A 1,774-nucleotide genomic window follows, 5' to 3' on the forward strand; every position below is an offset into this window, starting at 1 on the left:
TGAAATGTCCTGGACCGTGATAACGCCAAAGCCTGTTGGCATATCCAACTTTTGGCTTACCTCGCCGACCACATTTTATCCGGAAAGTCACGTCTGAGAGACGATCCACTATGTGATATGGGCCTTCCCATGGAGAAGACGACTTAGGGGACTTCCCTTTGGTCTTCTTGGGATTATACAACCACACCTTGTCTCCTGGTTCAAAGCTGACTTCAGTAGATCACTTATCATAAGATAGCTTCATCGAATCAGCAGACGTTTTCAAGTTTGAATGCACTTGATGGTGAATATCGTCCATCCTTTCCGATAACACTTTCACAAACTCTGACACATTCTCAGGCAACTCTTCATAAGGTGGGCGTCCCTTACGCTTGGGTCCCCTTTTAGCACTACATGTACTGCATGTCCTGCACCATTCTTCCACATCTCGCCTCATACCTATCCAGTAAAATTTTTGTCGTAGGTGACTCAATGTCTTCTTAATTCCGAGATGTCCTCCTGTTAAATTATCATGGGATTGATGCAGAACTTCCCGTAACTTCCTCGGTATAACTGTTTGCCAAGTCGTCCCTTTCCCATTTGTAGTTTCCCATCTCCGTACAAGAATACCATCTTCAAGCTTTAACTGGTCCCATTGTGCCCAATAGTGCTTTTTCACAGGGCTTAGACTAGACACTTTCTCCCAAGCAGGGCACGAAACACTTGCTTTTAAAAAATCTATTATTGGTTTCAAATCTTGATCTTTCTCCTGTTCTACCTTGATATCTATATTTGGTTCCACTTCACCATCATCAACTCTTTGAGTCGGCTTGACTTCAGCTTGATGGCAACTAATTAGTTCAACCTCTCTTTTTACAGTTACCAGAACTTGGCCTTTGTTGTTCCCAAACGTCATTTTATCAAAATCAATTACAAACTTCCTTGGTGGTAGATAGTCCAATCCTAATATGCATTGGTCTTCAATGTCAGCCAAGTATACTTTTTGTCTGTCCTTGATGCCCATGAGCTCGATAGTTACCCACACTGGTCCCCACAACCTTGCAGAATGTCCTGTCACACCACAGAGTTTCTGTACAACTTCTGGTACTCCTTTGTTATCCAGCACCTTGATGCTCACAAGGATTTGCTGAGATGCAGAATCTATGACAAAGTTGCACCTTTCGCCATCCAGCTTCCTTGTCACGTAGATACTATTTGTGCTTGCCATTTTACACTTAGCTGTTGGGACTTTCACGATGGAGGTTGGTGGGTGTCCCTTAGCACCAACCACTACTGGTTTCCCGAAGCTGACTTATTGGTGGTATTTTTCTTAACTGACTCCTCAGATGTCCTTGCTCCCCACAGTTCCAACAGCCTTTCTTGGTAGCAGTCTTTACTGCTGTATCGTCTCCCCTGTGTTGAAGTTTCCAGCATTGAGCTCTCTTGTGTTCAGGTTTGTTACAGTGCCAGTAAAGTCCCTCAAACCTCTCTGAAAGCTGACCTTTTCTGGCCTTGAACCCAGATGACTGTACCAACCTCGGTACCTTTGTGCTGGACTTAACGTAGGATTCAAATTCGAGAGCTCTGGCCATTGCATCCTGCATGGTAGAGGGGTGTGCTTGATTCACTTGTATCTTAAGTTGTAGACTGTCCAAGGCATCAACGAACTGACCCCTCAGCAACAACTTGAGGAGATTGGGTGGTGCAGTTGGGTAGGCCTTGTGTGCCATGCTTTCCAAGACCTGTGCCAGCTATTGCAGGCTCTCCCATTTAGCTCGGACTCTCGTCCTAAACC

The sequence above is a fragment of the Limulus polyphemus genome, unplaced genomic scaffold (genome assembly GCF_000517525.1).
Source record: "Limulus polyphemus unplaced genomic scaffold, Limulus_polyphemus-2.1.2 Scaffold2549, whole genome shotgun sequence".
Classification (NCBI taxonomy): Eukaryota; Metazoa; Arthropoda; class Merostomata; order Xiphosura; family Limulidae; genus Limulus; species Limulus polyphemus.